The sequence below is a fragment of the Lutjanus erythropterus genome, chromosome 13 (genome assembly GCF_056507025.1).
Source record: "Lutjanus erythropterus isolate fLutEry1 chromosome 13, fLutEry1.hap2, whole genome shotgun sequence".
NCBI classification, from domain to species: Eukaryota; Metazoa; Chordata; class Actinopteri; order Lutjaniformes; family Lutjanidae; genus Lutjanus; species Lutjanus erythropterus.
In genome coordinates this window covers 12,155,236-12,173,998 of record NC_139329.1, presented here as the reverse complement: position 1 = coordinate 12,173,998, position 18,763 = coordinate 12,155,236, and the positions used below count along the sequence as shown (strand labels likewise).

Genomic DNA, 18,763 nt, shown 5'->3' with positions numbered 1-18,763 from the left:
GGTGAAAGGCTTAATAAGTGTGAATGTCTTTTTTGGTTTTCACCGTGCTGTCAGTGATGCTGCTCATCATAAAGCCACCTGTTAGATCCTCTCTGTTGTCATAATTTTTGCCAGTGGCTGCTACATTGTTTATTTCATAGTTTACCTTTCAAAGACTGCATATCATTTGCTTCCATGGACCATTAATTGTTTGACAAAAACCCAAAGCAGTTACAAATATTTAAGTTCTTTGAAAGAGTTGAGCACATCACAATTTTCTTATCTGTGTAAATAAATGGAGGCTTTGAAGCTACCATTAATTACACTGAATTTGAAATTGTGTTTTAGAAAAATACACTGAAAAACAGTACGTATAGCAGACTAAGCAAAATATAGTAGAGCTATACTTATACAGTATATATCTAGTATAATAGGTTGTGAACTTAAGAGGGCTGACTGAGGCATGAAACTCTCAGGCTGAAAATGATTCCCAAAAGCCAAATATCTTGTACATTACATGTTTGTGTGATCTGAATAGATTTGATGTCAATTTTATTATTATTGTTATTATTATTATTATTGTTATTATTATTATTATTATTATTATTATTAGTAGTAGTAGTAGTAGTAGTAGTAATAGTAGTAGTAGTAGTAGTAGTAGTAGTATTTTTATTGGTGAAGAGAGCCAACTCTGTGGTGGGTCTGGAGCTGGACAGTCTAGAGCCAGTGGGTGAGAGGATGGTGAAGGAGAAGATCAGAGTTATACTGGTCAATCCCTCTCACCCCCTCTGTGGTGAACTGTGGCAGCTGGGCTCTTTCAGTCAGTGGCTGATAAAACTGTGTACTGAGTAAGACGGAACGTTTTGGACGCTCTCCTCCCAGGCCGTCTCCTCCCAATAACAAGGACATTACAATTAATATAGTGTCTTTCTCATGCTCTGAACTTACAGTTTTTTATTAATTTATTCTACTATATTATTTTTATTCTTAAGTTGCTGCAGATCATGAATTTCCTCCATGGGCATTAATAAAGGAATCTGAATTTTTATTATTATTTTTATTATTATTATCTTTGTGGTCCTTATGGTCGTATAATTATTTATACTTTAAGGGGATACTGCAGCATACATATTCTGATAGCCCAGGTTACACTGGAAAAAAAGATGTGTAACTTGATTGTGCATTACAGGACTGAGGTTATACTACCAGTAACCCAAAAACAGCAAAATTTAGCTTTGACCTCAGAGGTTTGAGGTTGGGAGAGGTTGGTTTCTCATGTTCGATGCTTGTGTAATGATTTTAAAATTATTTTCACAGAAACATAATGTTCAAAAGGAGGACAAGGATACGGCCTGTTGATGATGCAGCCTCATATATTTTGTCTTCGAGGGACAAGAAAGGGTTTATGGAACAATTTATTGATAATAACAAAGGTACAAAGATGTCCTTTTAAGGGCAGAATATCACACAAGTGCATATCTCACTACTATTCATTTACATACACATAAGGAATAAATATTTAGGCTATATGTCAGAAACAGAAATGTGTTGACAGAGAACTGCCTTTAATCCTTATCTTTGTAGTTGAAAAATTTTACAAGACTATATTGTCATTTCCAAAGAGGAAAGGTTAAGTTGACTCAATCTCCTAATCAAATGTAACGAATGAATGTAAATAACTTATGTGCCTTCATAGGAAGAGGAGTGTTTGCTACCCAGCCCATCGAAGCAGGTGCTTTTGTCTTGGAGTACAGGGGTGAACTCCTATCAGTGGAAGAATGCCAGTCAAGACACTACTCAGAGATTGAGAGTACATTTCTGTTTGAATTTGAATGGCAGAAACGTAACTTGTGGTAAGTACATGAAGATAAATATTTTGTAGAGATCAGGGAAATAAAAGTTAAAATGAATGAATGAATGAAAACAGGAATAATCTTGTAATCACACATCCTAGGTGGTCTGCAGCAGTTAATGCTGTGAATCAGTTTTTGTTTTTAACTTGATCTGACGCTGATGAGTGAAGTCTGTAGCTAATGATAAGAGCTCTTCTGATCTGGATCAGGCTGGATCACACTACACAGTTAGATGTGATGATATATACACTTGGTGTAATTTGATATTTTAGTAGTACAAAGTGTAATGGTCAATTTTCTTATACCTTATTACCAGTATCGATGCTTCCAGAGAAGATGGATCCCTTGGAAGATTAGTGAATGACAACCACAAATCTCCAAACTGTGTCATGAAGAAGATCGTAGTAAACAACAGGCCACATTTGTGCCTATTTGCTGTGGAGAATATAGATGTAGGAACTGAAATAGATTACAACTATGGTGATTCAAAGTGGCCATGGCGTCAAAAGGTGAGTTGTTTACAATATATACAATATACACCGATGCATTATATTACAAAAATGTGCCAATAAGTGCAGCTAGTTATCTTTCAGATATATAGCTACAGTATTGGCTCTTATGTTTTATGTGAATTGCAGGTGACAGACAAGCAGGCTGATGCTGTGGCAGCAGAGACGGAGGGATTCTCTATGGATCTGACTTCCTCTGAAGATTCAAGGAGTGATGGGGCTAAAACACAGGTAATGTTGACACTGAATTCATGTACTATTTATGTTAACTCTGCACTAAATAGTTGAATTACCAAGATCCATACGGGAGGGCCCCACAAGGGCCAGACTAGAAACATATGTGTGTGAGGTGACTTGAAAGATGTTTCTTAAATCAGCCCTGTTCTCAACATCACACACACATATATGTTTCTAGTTTAGTCCTTATGGGGCCCTCTCGTCTGGATCTGACTGTCAGTGATTTTACATCTACTTAGCAACACCTTACAATATTTAAACTCAAGTTATTACAGCTGTAATTTTATACTTTCTGACCTGTTGCATGTTTACAAAGGGAATTTTGAACAGAATCCACTGCACTTCCTAGAAAAGACTATGCCATGCACCTAGCTTTAATGTATATGCTGTTTCAGACATGGTTTTCTTGTGAGCTAATTGTTGTCACTTATGGATATGCTCCCATAACTTGAATATTATCAACTGCCAATGAATTCTTATGTTTTATCTGAATTGCAGGTGACAGACAAGCAGACTGATGCTGTGGCAGCAGAGACGGAGGGATTCTCTATGGATCGGACTTCCTCTGAAGATTCAAGGAGTGATGAGGATAAAACACAGGTAATGTTGACACTGAATTCATGTACTATTAATGTTAACTCTGCACTAAATAGTTGAATTACCAAGATCCATACGGGAGGGCCCCACAAGGGCCAGACTAGAAACATATGTGTGTGAGGTGACTTGAAAGATGTTTCTTAAATCAGCCCTGTTCTCAACATCACACACACATATATGTTTCTAGTTTAGTCCTTATGGGGCCCTCTCGTCTGGATCTGACTGTCAGTGATTTTACATCTACTTAGCAACACCTTACAATATTTAAACTCAAGTTATTACAGCTGTAATTTTATACTTTCTGACCTGTTGCATGTTTACAAAGGGAATTTTGAACAGAATCCACTGCACTTCCTAGAAAAGACTATACCATGCACCTAGCTTTAATGTATATGCTGTTTCAGACATGGTTTTCTTGTGAGCTAATTGTTGTCATTTATGGATATGCTCCCATAACTTGAATATTATCAACTGCCAATGAATTCTTATGTTTTATCTGAATTGCAGGTGACAGACAAGCAGGCTGATGCTGTGGCAGCAGAGACGGAGGGATTCTCTATGGATCGGACTTCCTCTGAAGATTCAAGGAGTGATGAGGCTAAAACACAGGTAATGTTGACACTGAATTCATGTACTATTAATGTTAACTCTGCACTAAATAGTTGAATTACCAAGATCCATACGGGAGGGCCCCACAAGGGCCAGACTAGAAACATATGTGTGTGAGGTGACTTGAGAGATGTTTCTTAAATCAGCCCTGTTCTCAACATCACACACACATATATGTTTCTAGTTTAGTCCTTATGGGGCCCTCTCGTCTGGATCTGACTGTCAGTGATTTTACATCTACTTAGCAACACCTTACAATATTTAAACTCAAGTTATTACAGCTGTAATTTTATACTTTCTGACCTGTTGCATGTTTACAAAGGGAATTTTGAACAGAATCCACTGCACTTCCTAGAAAAGACTATACCATGCACCTAGCTTTAATGTATATGCTGTTTCAGACATGGTTTTCATGTGAGCTAATTGTTGTCATTTATGGATATGCTCCCATAACTTGAATATTATCAACTGCCAATGAATTCTTATGTTTTATCTGAATTGCAGGTGACAGACAAGCAGACTGATGCTGTGGCAGCAGAGACGGAGGGATTCTCTATGGATCGGACTTCCTCTGAAGATTCAAGGAGTGATGAGGCTAAAACACAGGTAATGTTGACACTGAATTCATGTACTATTAATGTTAACTCTGCACTAAATAGTTGAATTACCAAGATCCATACGGGAGGGCCCCACAAGGGCCAGACTAGAAACATATGTGTGTGAGGTGACTTGAAAGATGTTTGTTAAATCAGCCCTGTTCTCAACATCACACACACATATATGTTTCTAGTTTAGTCCTTATGGGGCCCTCTCGTCTGGATCTGACTGTCAGTGATTTTACATCTACTTAGCAACACCTTACAATATTTAAACTCAAGTTATTACAGCTGTAATTTTATACTTTCTGACCTGTTGCATGTTTACAAAGGGAATTTTGAACAGAATCCACTGCACTTCCTAGAAAAGACTATACCATGCACCTAGCTTTAATGTATATGCTGTTTCAGACATGGTTTTCTTGTGAGCTAATTGTTGTCATTTATGGATATGCTCCCATAACTTGAATATTATCAACTGCCAATGAATTCTTATGTTTTATGTGAATTGCAGGTGACAGACAAGCAGGCTGATGCTGTGGCAGCAGAGACGGAGGGATTCTCTATGGATCTGACTTCCTCTGAAGATTCAAGGAGTGATGAGGCTAAAACACAGGTAATGTTGACACTGAATTCATGTACTATTAATGTTAACTCTGCACTAAATAGTTGAATTACCAAGATCCATACGGGAGGGCCCCACAAGGGCCAGACTAGAAACATATGTGTGTGAGGTGACTTGAAAGATGTTTTTCAAATCAGCCCTGTTCTCAACATCACACACACATATATGTTTCTAGTTTAGTCCTTATGGGGCCCTCTCGTCTGGATCCGACTGTCAGTGATTTTACATCAACTTAGCAATAGACTTGCACCGATTTCAACTTTCTTGGCCGATTCCGATTTCCGATTTTTGAGAGGTCTGACCTACCGATTCCGATTTTGGTCGGTTCCGATTTTCAGTCTTTCTAAGAACTGTAATTGACAGCATTCACAAACATTTTTGCAACTTTTCTTGTAAATGTGTTCATAATAAGACACTGACTATTAAATATTCATTTAATACTACCTCCAAAATCATCCAGATTACAACCAGGCCTTATTATATTTTTTAATGAAATGGGTGAATTGGGTGAACGTGATCTCGCGAGATCATCTCGCGGGATTTAGCGGGACGCGATTTCACGTGATCTTTTGTGGAAGCGGATGTAAACAAACCGGAGACTAACGCGGTGCAACAGTTTGAAGTAAAACTTTGCCGTGAGAAAAACAGACACAGAAGTTAAACGAGTCTGGATGAGAAAATGTTTGAGGAGACACATCAACATAGGTTGTTTATTCTTCAGCCAGAACAGGAGGTGAGATTTTAACTGTCCCTCTGTGAACAGCAGTCTGTTGCTAGCTTGCTAGCATTAGCCTGAAGTGCGAGAGAGTTTACGGCTGTTCTGCGTCATTGTCAGCTGCTCTGTCTCGTTGTAGACTGTCTGTCTTCTCTTTATCTTGTTCTTGGAATCTGTCTCTGACACCAGCTTCAAGCAGACGTGTCTGAGTGTGTGTAGCTGTTATCAGCACTGTGTTGACGTCACGGTCAGTTTGTCTGCTGCACGCATGACGTGACCATCGTGCAGAACATGTGTGTGACAATGACGGGCACAGAACCGGATTTGTGACGCTGACCGGCCGGTCACCGGTCAAGGCCAGTCACGTGAAAACCGGCCCGATTCCGAGCATTGCCGATTAATCGGTGCAAGTCTACTTGGCAACACCTTACAATATTTAAACTCAAGTTATTACAGCTGTAATTTTATACTTTCTGACCTGTTGCATGTTTACAAAGGGAATTTTGAACAGAATCCACTGCACTTCCTAGAAAAGACTATACCATGCACCTAGCTTTAATGTATATGCTGTTTCAGACATGGTTTTCATGTGAGCTAATTGTTGTCATTTATGGATATGCTCCCATAACTTGAATATTATCAACTGCCAATGAATTCTTATGTTTTATGTGAATTGCAGGTGACAGACAAGCAGGCTGATGCTGTGGCAGCAGAGACGGAGGGATTCTCTATGGATCTGACTTCCTCTGAAGATTCAAGGAGTGATGAGGCTAAAACACAGGTAATGTTGACACTGAATTCATGTACTATTTATGTTAACTCTGCACTAAATAGTTGAATTACCAAGATCCATACGGGAGGGCCCCACAAGGGCCAGTATAGAAACATATGTGTGTGAGGTGACTTGAAAGATGTTTCTTAAATCAGCCCTGTTCTCAACATCACACACACATATATGTTTCTAGTTTAGTCCTTATGGGGCCCTCTCGTCTGGATCTGACTGTCAGTGATTTTACATCTACTTAGCAACACCTTACAATATTTAAACTCAAGTTATTACAGCTGTAATTTTATACTTTCTGACCTGTTGCATGTTTACAAAGGGAATTTTGAACAGAATCCACTGCACTTCCTAGAAAAGACTATACCATGCACCTAGCTTTAATGTATATGCTGTTTCAGACATGGTTTTCTTGTGAGCTAATTGTTGTCACTTATGGATATGCTCCCATAACTTGAATATTATCAACTGCCAATGAATTCTTATGTTTTATCTGAATTGCAGGTGACAGACAAGCAGACTGATGCTGTGGCAGCAGAGACGGAGGGATTCTCTATGGATCTGACTTCCTCTGAAGATTCAAGGAGTGATGGGGCTAAAACACAGGTAATGTTGACACTGAATTCATGTACTATTAATGTTAACTCTGCACTAAATAGTTGAATTACCAAGATCCATACGGGAGGGCCCCACAAGGGCCAGACTAGAAACATATGTGTGTGAGGTGACTTGAGAGATGTTTCTTAAATCAGCCCTGTTCTCAACATCACACACACATATATGTTTCTAGTTTAGTCCTTATGGGGCCCTCTCGTCTGGATCTGACTGTCAGTGATTTTACATCTACTTAGCAACACCTTACAATATTTAAACTCAAGTTATTACAGCTGTAATTTTATACTTTCTGACCTGTTGCATGTTTACAAAGGGAATTTTGAACAGAATCCACTGCACTTCCTAGAAAAGACTATACCATGCACCTAGCTTTAATGTATATGCTGTTTCAGACATGGTTTTCTTGTGAGCTAATTGTTGTCATTTATGGATATGCTCCCATAACTTGAATATTATCAACTGCCAATGAATTCTTATGTTTTATGTGAATTGCAGGTGACAGACAAGCAGGCTGATGCTGTGGCAGCAGAGACGGAGGGATTCTCTATGGATCTGACTTCCTCTGAAGATTCAAGGAGTGATGAGGCTAAAACACAGGTAATGTTGACACTGAATTCATGTACTATTTATGTTAACTCTGCACTAAATAGTTGAATTACCACGATTCACATGAGAGATGACATATTTTAGTAATTATTATCAATAGTATTTTCAATGTGATCCATTGCAGCACTTCAGAGGTTGTTGTAACACTCTTTGAGACCTCTAGGAGAGACCACATGCACTTGTCTTCAAGTTACATGCTGTTTCAGAAACAGTTTTAATGTGATCTAACTTTGGTAACTTGTGTTTAGGTGTGTGCTGTCAGAGGGTTTTCCTTAGTGGATTATCCTGACACTGATGAAACTGATGAAGACTGTTTGAAAGACCAACCTCTGTCTGCACACTGTGATGTAAGTTGTTCAAAAGCTGAGGACAGAAAACATTCTTCTGTGTCTCAGATACATCTATTACACAGCAAAATATTAATAGACCTGTGATACAAAAATCCTTCCCTTGTCATTGATTTTCATAGCATCTATGAAAGTGGCTTACCATACCTTGACACAACTCCCTTTTGCAGATGGATAGAACACCAGAGTTTTCTGATCCTCTGTATGATTCCACCGAGAGTATAGTGGAAGAAACTGATAAAGAAGATCCTATAAAAGACACTTCGAGTCTGCAATCAGATGATGAACTTGTTCCAAAGTTGAGAAGGACAAAAAGCATTCTGGTATGTCTCTAACACTTTTAATATCAATAACTGGTACATAGGCCATTTCCTCCTAAATCATTCCTTCGCAATTGATTTTAATAGGATGTGAACAAAAATGGATAGTCATACCTTGACATAACTTCCTTTTTACAGATGGATAGAGTACCAAATGTTTCTGATGCTCTCTACGATTCAAGTGATGACAGTGTAGAGGGTCCTTCCACTTCTCTGTCTGAAATGGCTTCACAAAGGCCAAGGAGAGAGTGTTGCCGTCGAGTAAGCTTCTTTTTTGCTCCTTCATGTTATCACTTAAAGGGTAGAGCCACCAAACTCAACACCATGTTCACTAAGTAGTGCCAATGATACATATAGATAATGTAGATAGTAGTTTTTATGACTTGCTCTAAATTTGACAAATTCATCTAGTCTTGAATGTTACTTCCCTTACTCTAACATAACGTAACAGTAATTCCTTCTAATTTGATGGAGTACTTTTAATTTCATTTAGCCCTGTAAATGTACATCATTCCAACAGGCAGAAGACAGTTAAGAGTGAAGTCAGTTTTGGTCTTACTTATCTTAGTAACCTGCAGGTTGAGTTGTTAATTTAGGTCTTTTTTGTCTTCTAAAGACTCAAATGAGTCTTGTAGGATCAGATGACTCAAGTGTAGATAGCGAAGAGGAGTATATTCCAAATCCCAAGGACGAAGGCACAGACAGTGACAGCAGCTTGGAATTACATATTACATCTAACAGTCAGAGAAGACGCAAGTCTTCCAGTCAGAGCAGCTTCAAGTCTACCAGTCAGAGCAGCGTCAAGTCTACCAGTCAGAGCAGCATCAAGTCTACCAGTCAGAACAGCGTCAAGTCTACCAGTCAGAGCAGCGTCAAGTCTACCAGTCAGAGCAGCGTCAAGTCTTCCAGTCAGAGCAGCGTCAAGTCTTCCAGTCAGAGCCAACTCAAGTCCAGTCAGAGCAGAAGCTTTGAAACAAGCCATGATTCCACACAGAGTTTTCCTGATATCAGAGATGATGTGCATGAAGAGGAAATGGTGCAGGCACATACTGACATGGAGGCGAGTGTTTCAAATCCCTCTGAAGAGGAGGCAACTGTCTTTGTCAACCCAGTTTTGAAGAAGGAGGATGGTTCAAGAAAATACAACAAGAAACATCACTGCTTGTATTGTGGACAGGTAGTTCAGAAAATGTCAAGACACTTGTTTCGTAAACACAATGATAAGGTTGATGTTGCAAAAGCATTTAGTTTTCCAAAGAACTCAAAAGAAAGGCATCTGCAATTAGAGTATATCCGAAATAAGGGGAACTTCGAACATAATGTAGAAGTTTTAGAGAGCCAGAGAGGAAAACTTATCCCATGCAAGCAACCAAAAAAAAAGACTGAAGGACAGGAATTTATGCATTGTGTGCACTGCTATGGCTTGTTCACAAGAAGAGTGATGTGGCGACATTTTCAGCTCTGCAAATTCAAGCCTCAGGACAAGACTTCCAAACCAGGTAAAAGAAGAGTCCAAGCATTGTGTGCTTTTGCTGAACCTGCTCCAAGTGGATTTAGTGATGCATACTGGAAGTTCTTAAATGATATGAATCAAGACAAGATTGCAATTGCTATTAAGAAAGACCACTGCATCCTAGAGTATGGTTACAGACTGTTCAGGAAGAATGAGAGAGTAGTCAGCCAACATCAATATATTCGACAAAAACTGAGAGAACTTGGCAGACTGGTACTTACAGCAAAAAAGGTTATACCTGTGAAGACTATCAAAGACCTCATAAAACCTGAAAACTATGGCCATGTTGTCACTGCTGCAAGATGCCTAGCTGGCTTCAGTGATGAAACTGGCCAATATGAATGTCCATCTCTTGCTCGCAAAGTTGGGCACAGCTTGCTGTCTTTGGCCATGTTTATTAAGTCTGAAGGACTGAAGCTGAAAGACAAAGAAACTGTTCAAAATGCTGAGGAGTTTGCACAGCTATACCAAGAAAGTTGGAAATTTGACATCGCAAGCCAAGCATTAACTCAACTTGACCAGTCCAAGTGGAACGCACCTCAACTCCTACCATTCACACAGGATGTCCAAAATCTTCATTCTCTTTTGTGTGACAAACAGCAAGAACACTTGAATGCCCTGAAAGAAGAGGCTTCATCCTCAAACTGGAGAGACCTTGCTAAAGTGACCCTGGCACAAGTTATACTTTTCAACCGCCGGAGAGAAGGAGAAGTATCCAGAATGCCCTTGTCTGCATACTTATCAAGAGACATATCAGAAACACATGAAGACGTTAACCTCGCCCTTACAGCACTCGAGCAGAAGCTTTGCAAGCATTTCGTCCGAGTAACCATAGTAGGCAAGAGAGGAAGGAAAGTTCCTGTTCTCCTCACCCCACTCATGAAGGAATCACTTGATACTCTGATAGAGAAGCGAGAAGAATGTGGAGTACTGAATGAAAATGGATTCTTGTTTGCATTGCCACATTCTGTCCACTACCTCAGGGGCTCTGACTGCATAAGGCAGTTTGTGAACGAATGTGATGATATCAAAAATCCCAAAGCACTAACCTCCACAAAACTCAGGAAACACATTGCTACCCTCTCAACCGTTCTGAATCTCAAAACTACAGAACTTGACCAGCTGGCAGATTTCCTTGGGCATAACATCGATGTCCACAGAAAGCACTACCGCCTTCCAGAGGGCACCCTCCAGCTGGCCAAAATAAGCAAAGTTCTCCTGGCATTGGAACAGGGACGGCTTGGAGAATATAAAGGGAAGAGTCTGGATGAAATTCACATTGATCTGAACGGTATAAGTCCTATTATATTTTAATGTAAGAAAAAGTGAAAAAAGGAATTGTCTGGCTATAAATCTGACTCTCCAAGAATATAAGTATTTGACCTTAATTAACATACTGGTGAAGAAGGTGACTTTATAGTTGTTAGTTTGACAATACCTACACAATTTGATTTCATCTGTTTATATTATAAGCCTTGCTGTGTATGTAGTACTTTTAGGTTCTATTGATTATCAGAGGTTGATCACAAGAATTTCAGCTTTCCACCTCATTCATACTCTTGTCAATTACTATTTTAGAGACTCTCAATGTGGAGGGATGTTCACAAGAGGACATGGAAGGTATGTGTTTGTGATTGTTTTTAATTGGTTATGAATAATTAGGACCACTGCATGTGCATTTTGTTTAGGTTTCTCCACCTACTGACCATTTTTGGGAACACACAATTGGTCAATTAATTTTTTAAGTGGGGGGTGTATTTGTCATGTTTTTAGCCATGGAAAACTGTCAGGTACTCCATATTAATGGGAATTATTGTCAATTCACAGTGGTTTCCAGTTAAAAGAAAAAAGCCTTTGGACTCCCCACTAACTTTAACCTCCATGACAGTGTTTATATCTTTGTTATGCTTTAACTGTAATTAGAGTTTTGACCTGTTTCAGCAAAGATTCAAAAGTGTATTGGGACTACATTACATTACAACCATTTAGCATATGCTTTTACACAAAAAGCTTACAGAGTAGGGGTTAAGTTTATTACTCAAGGATACTTGTGAACTAGGGACTTTCTGGTAGAATGATAGAACCACTAACTGCTAAGCCATCCTCTTGCCCTGACTAACAAACCACTGTGCTTAAATGGAAGGGGAAAAATAAGTACTTTCATATTGTTTCCATAGTTCTACTATACAGTGGGAGCTAGACAGTCCATACTTTACCTGTATACCTGTATGCAGAACCAGACTAATGCACCAGTGGTAGTGCATCAGCTTGAGAGTATCTCACACACACATCCGTTGTGATAGATGGCAAGTCTAAAACACAGAGTATGCTTGTGAGGATGCTCAGTCATCCAGGTCATGGAATGTGTTCGAATTCAGCCTAGGCAACTGGACTGGAAAAAAGGTAAGATGTTTCGTCTCTCATCCAAAAAGCTTCTTCAGTTCTGACTGGCTTGTGGGGAACTGCTTATATATTGTTTATATACCTGCAGCTCCCCACCAGCTGGTCAGAACTGAAGAAGCCTCTTGGATGACAGGCAAACACAACCTTTTTTAAGAAGTCCAGTTGCCTATACTTATCGTGAACATACAGCAAGTATGAGTTAAAACTGAAAGATCCTATCAAGACAATCAAATACCTTAAAGCCCTAACAGAGGAACTCCCTGTATTTATGTTTAAATTGCATTCTGGCACAGCACACCAAGCCATAATTGTGAAATGGAGGAAAAGGACAAATGTTCATGCTATTCACATATTTATTTACATGCTACCAACAACTGAGATAGGACAATGCAAACAGGAGATTCCTCTGTGTAGTTTGAGCATGTGCAGTAAGCGCATACGCCACATGCCACAGTGCTAGGAACTGTTTTTTGAAAACTTTAACTACTGAAAACGCGAGAAATGTGACATGTCAAGTGTAGACGTTTTATCACACAACCTTCAGGACTCTCATATATTTGGTTTTGAACTAAAAGATTATAGAATCTTTTAGTTCAAATTATGGTTGCCATATTTTATACTTGCTGCCTATGCAATGGTGTAGTGTGCAATATCTCCAGGTGATGTGGCACCTGTGTTCCTGTGGCTCTGCATGAATTGGTGGGATTTCAGCCTGTGCCCTCAACCACTATATTGTAGATCTATAGAAACAATATGAAATTACTCTTAACTGTTGTTGTTTATTTTTAAGAGATACCCATGGCATATACTACGTTCTATTATTTTATAAAATCTATATTTCTAATTTCTGCAAATTGATTACTGTCACAGTGACAAGAAAATATATGCATGATAAAAATCCCAATTCTTCACTGGCAGGTTCTTTATATTTTAAGTGAATATACCTGCCTTTCATATTTGTATAACCTATTTTTGTACCTAGGATCTAGTATGCCGGAACCACAAGAGTCGGAAGAAGAGGTCAGTGTGACATCCCTGCAAGAATGTACTTCCACAGAGGATCCCCCAAACCAGAGGAAATCCACAAAAAGGAGAGGTGGGCTTATCAAATCAATTCAATTGAAATTTCTTTATTTTTTATTTTCCACAAGGAACTTTTTTTGTATTGTAAAGACAAATATGACAACCATCAACATGACACTTACTGCTAAGATTAAAATGTACACTTACTATTACAACAGTCCTAGGAGCAGTAGTGGTGTAGTAATAATAATAACAACAATAATCATAATAGTAGTTGTTTCCTTTGATACCTTAGATTCCTTAGATAGAGATAGACATGGGCACAAAACTAGATGTGGCCCTTTCTTTGGTACAGGGACCTATATCACAAGCAGGAGGCCTTCTCCTTGCTGTCTGTCTCAGTGGTTCCTCTTCCTGTTGGCAGAGAGTGGTGTGTAAACAATAATAACTAAATGTCTGTGATAGATATCAAGGTCTGAAGGATATGGACAACAGTTCAATGTTTAAGGAGCAATATGACAAAATAATTTCAACTGTTTTACACCAAACTGTATGCATGTACACTAGGGGTGTGTATCTCACTGACTGAGACGATTTTGATAAGTATCTCGATACATGCTCAACAATACAATATGTCTTATAAATCTTTAAATCTCCAATGATTTGGTTCGATATGATTCAGCTCTGTCATGATACGATACGATGCAGTACAAGACAATGCAGTGTGTCAGTCTTTACATTTTGATTCAATTAATGCTGCATTTGTAGAGTGCAAAGTTGCAAAAAACAAACTAAATATAGTAACAGTAGAGACAGAGAGTCTCATGTGTAAATGAGATCCTGTAGTCTAAATGATAATCTGTGAACAAACTTTAAAACTGTTTAAAATGTGAGTATTTGTGCAGTAAGATGATGAGCTGCTGTGTTTCATATTCAGAGTGCTGTGGTTTTGATTATTGTGGAGGAACAGTGAAGTGTTACCTGCTCTCACAGTGACATGACGTCTCTGTGGTCAGACTCGTGTCTCTGTTCTCTGCTGTCAGACATGTTTTACATAAATGACCTGCAGCAGCGTTTCTCATCTTTCTTAGAACGCACAAACTTGCTCTACACTTGAGTGTTATGAAAGTTTGGTGGTGCGACGTGGTACAATGTCACTTCTGTCGCTGTTTTCAGCACTGTCTGTTTTAAGTAAATGAAGAGGAGACACAGGAGAGGGAGGAGGGAGCGCTTGTTTTTGTGATGGCAGCAGCAGGCATCCAGTGAGAGTGGTGCAGGCAGGGACAGGAGGAGAGAGAAGAGGGAGGAAAGTTACAGCAGCAGCTCCCTGATGCCAAAAATGAAACACATGCACGTCCTAATGAGATGTATCGATACGCGAGTGTTGCATCGATTTGTTTCCGATGTTCGATGTTGATGTTCATTTTTTTTACCGATATAGGCCGTCTGAACCGATGCACTCGTATCTTACACATTAAAGTCCGATGCATCAAATGCATGAGTGAATCATTACACCCCTAATGTACACACATAACCACACCCCATGGTTTTACCACTGTTTTAGAGTCCTGGTCTAGTCTGAGAGGTACTCCACAGCCATCTAAACACATTCCAGTATCGCCACTTATCATCAACTCTCATCAACAGTCTCTGTGATGCGGATGAAATTTTCTTCCTTGTATCCATGTTGATATCTTAGGTTTGCCAGGAGTTCAAGTTTATTTCACAGCAATCTCACACAGGCAAACTTTATCAAGGGAAGCAGTGGATATGTTTGCTTACTGCTGGCTTTTTTGAGCCTGTACAGTACTTGTGGCTCGCTTCTTCTTTACTCTTGAGTTGCCATTAGGTCTGCATGTTTTTGTATAATTCGATCATTAAATCAAAACATAGTGTTTTAAATGGGTATTCTCTTTTTAGCTGCATTACTATCTCCTTTGTATATTGGATAATCTCACCTCCTCCTGGTCTTACAGGTTTAGTTGGGACTAGCCACAGGAGCCAAACACTCCTGTGTTTAACCATACCCAGTAACTGGTTAGAAAAAGAAAAAAACAGGTTGAATCACAGAACAATCAAAACGACACTCCACCTGTCACCATTACAACACCAACAAGATTTGAAAGAATAAAGCAGAATGAGGATATAAGTGTTTCCCATTCATCTTGACAAGACACATATGCCTTACAACAAATTCTAATACTTTATCAAATCTATCCTCTTAATCACTGCAAATGGATTGCTGTCACAATCTGTCTTTCATATTTGTCTAACCTATTTTTTGTACTTAGGATCTAGTATGCCGAAACCACAAGAATTGGAAGAAGAGGTCAGTGTGACATCCCTGCAAGAATGTACTTCCACAGAGGATCCCCCAAACCAGAGGAAATCCACAAAAAGGAGAGGTGGGCTTATCAAATCAATTCAATTGAAATTTCTTTATTTTTTATTTTCCACAAGGAACTTTTTTTGTATTGTAAAGACAAATATGACAACCATCAACATGACACTTACTGCTAAGATTAAAATGTACACTTACTATTACAACAGTCCTAGGAGCAGTAGCGGTGTAGTAATAATAATAACAACAATAATCATAATAGTAGTTGTTTCCTTTGATACCTTAGATTCCTTAGATAGAGATAGACATGGGCACAAAACTAGATGTGGCCCTTTCTTTGGTACAGGGACCTATATCACAAGCAGGAGGCCTTCTCCTTGCTGTCTGTCTCAGTGGTTCCTCTTCCTGTTGGCAGAGAGTGGTGTGTAAACAATAATAACTAAATGTCTGTGATAGATATCAAGGTCTGAAGGATATGGACAACAGTTCAATGTTTAAGGAGCAATATGACAAAATAATTTCAACTGTTTTACACCAAACTGTATGCATGTACACTAGGGGTGTGTATCTCACTGACTGAGACGATTTTGATAAGTATCTCGATACATGCTCAACAATACAATATGTCTTATAAATCTTTAAATCTCCAATGATTTGGTTCGATACGATTCAGCTCTGTCATGATACGATACGATGCAGTACAAGACAATGCAGTGTGTCAGTCTTTACATTTTGATTCAATTAATGCTGCATTTGTAGAGTGCAAAGTTGCAAAAAACAAACTAAATATAGTAACAGTAGAGACAGAGAGTCTCATGTGTAAATGAGATCCTGTAGTCTAAATGATAATCTGTGAACAAACTTTAAAACTGTTTAAAATGTGAGTATTTGTGCAGTAAGATGATGAGCTGCTGTGTTTCATATTCAGAGTGCTGTGGTTTTGATTATTGTGGAGGAACAGTGAAGTGTTACCTGCTCTCACAGTGACATGACGTCTCTGTGGTCAGACTCGTGTCTCTGTTCTCTGCTGTCAGACATGTTTTACATAAATGACCTGCAGCAGCGTTTCTCATCTTTCTTAGAACGCACAAACTTGCTCTACACTTGAGTGTTATGAAAGTTTGGTGGTGCGACGTGGTACAATGTCACTTCTGTCGCTGTTTTCAGCACTGTCTGTTTTAAGTAAATGAAGAGGAGACACAGGAGAGGGAGGAGGGAGCGCTTGTTTTTGTGATGGCAGCAGCAGGCATCCAGTGAGAGTGGTGCAGGCAGGGACAGGAGGAGAGAGAAGAGGGAGGAAAGTTACAGCAGCAGCTCCCTGATGCCAAAAATGAAACACATGCACGTCCTAATGAGATGTATCGATACGCGAGTGTTGCATCGATTTGTTTCCGATGTTCGATGTTGATGTTCATTTTTTTTACCGCTATAGGCCGTCTGAACCGATGCACTCGTATCTTACACATTAAAGTCCGATGCATCAAATGCATGAGTGAATCATTACACCCCTAATGTACACACATAACCACACCCCATGGTTTTACCACTGTTTTAGAGTCCTGGTCTAGTCTGAGAGGTACTCCACAGCCATCTAAACACATTCCAGTATCGCCACTTATCATCAACTCTCATCAACAGTCTCTGTGATGCGGATGAAATTTTCTTCCTTGTATCCATGTTGATATCTTAGGTTTGCCAGGAGTTCAAGTTTATTTCACAGCAATCTCACACAGGCAAACTTTATCAAGGGAAGCAGTGGATATGTTTGCTTACTGCTGGCTTTTTTGAGCCTGTACAGTACTTGTGGCTCGCTTCTTCTTTACTCTTGAGTTGCCATTAGGTCTGCATGTTTTTGTATAATTCGATCATTAAATCAAAACATAGTGTTTTAAATGGGTATTCTCTTTTTAGCTGCATTACTATCTCCTTTGTATATTGGATAATCTCACCTCCTCCTGGTCTTACAGGTTTAGTTGGGACTAGCCACAGGAGCCAAACACTCCTGTGTTTAACCATACCCAGTAACTGGTTAGAAAAAGAAAAAAACAGGTTGAATCACAGAACAATCAAAACGACACTCCACCTGTCACCATTACAACACCAACAAGATTTAAAAGAATAAAGCAGAATGAGGATATAAGTGTTTCCCATTCATCTTGACAAGACACATATGCCTTACAACAAATTCTAATACTTTATCAAATCTATCCTCTTAATCACTGCAAATGGATTGCTGTCACAATCTGTCTTTCATATTTGTCTAACCTATTTTTTGTACTTAGGATCTAGTATGCCGAAACCACAAGAATTGGAAGAAGAGGTCAGTGTGACATCCCTGCAAGAATGTACTTCCACAGAGGATCCTCCAAACCAGAGGAAATCTACAAAAAAGAGAGGTAGGCTTATCAAAGCCAGTGCTGCAATAGATGACCTATGTGAACAGTCCAATAGGGTTTCAGTTCCAATTAAGATTTAAATTTGTTAAACATATAAGGCGTTCTCTTTATGCCTACTTAGGTAAACAAGCTGCAGTCAAGAGAACCTGGACACCAGAGGAATGTGCTGCAGTGGAGAGACATTTAAGAAAATGCATTGTTACAAACCAAGTTCCAGGAAAGGTGGACTGTGAGCGCTGCATCACTGCAGAACCCGAAGCCCTGAGACACAGAGACTGGAGAGCAGTAAAATATTACATAAAAAATCGGATTTCTGCCTCTCGAAGAAAAATACAATGAAAGTACTTCACACACACAAACACAGAAACTTAGAATAAGAGTAAGGTGATGTTAACAGATGTGTTCTGTATTCATTCCTTTGTTTTCTTGTCTATAAAGGCAGATTTAGTTAAGAAAAATGCTGCTCATTTTTATTTTAAGTGGTGTTTACAATTTTATACTGTTCAGCTCAATGTTGATGTGAGGTTATGACAGTCAAGATGCCTGACACATTTTCTTGTTTGTTTTTTTCTTGATGCAGATGTAGTCTGGCCATAACTTTTTTCTTGGAATTGAAATATAAAGAAGTTCACGCTCGTTGAAAACAAAGCATGTCCTAAGTTTATTTTATGCAGTGTTTTGTGTAAATTATTACTGAT

The 18,763-nt window shown here is 39.0% G+C and overlaps 1 pseudogene; it reads left to right on the top strand.

The window, feature by feature from the left end:
* The first annotated feature begins 1,303 nt into the window (after positions 1-1,303).
* LOC146316233 (uncharacterized) lies at positions 1,304-18,404 on the top strand (annotated as a pseudogene).
* The last annotated feature ends 359 nt before the right edge of the window (positions 18,405-18,763 follow it).